This window comes from Geospiza fortis, unplaced genomic scaffold (genome assembly GCF_000277835.1).
Source record: "Geospiza fortis unplaced genomic scaffold, GeoFor_1.0 scaffold115, whole genome shotgun sequence".
In the NCBI taxonomy this organism is placed as follows: domain Eukaryota; kingdom Metazoa; phylum Chordata; class Aves; order Passeriformes; family Thraupidae; genus Geospiza; species Geospiza fortis.
The window spans coordinates 560,520-560,863 of NW_005054499.1; positions in this window are offsets into that span (position 1 = coordinate 560,520).

Sequence of the window (344 nt, forward strand, 5' to 3'; positions counted from 1 at the left end):
CGTGTGAGCCCCCGGTCCGGGTCTGGCCGCGTTGCCCTTCAGACCCGAGGCAAGGAGGAGAAGCCATGCGGCTGCGGGAGCTGCGGGTCAGGCTCATCCCCGGACACTGGCGTGCGGGGCTCTGCACCTGCTAATCTGTAATTAATCGGTGATTAAGCCTTATTTGCCTGCTCACCAGATTTTCTTGATGAGGCTCTCGCTGAGTGCAGGCTGGACACAATAAATAGATAAGTCAGGAAGAAATCGGCCTGTTGGCAGCGATGGTGTTGGGCTGGCTTCACGTGCTTGTCATGCTGTTGCATAACGTGGAAGTCAATGTGTGCTGGCTTGGCTCAGGCTGAGTC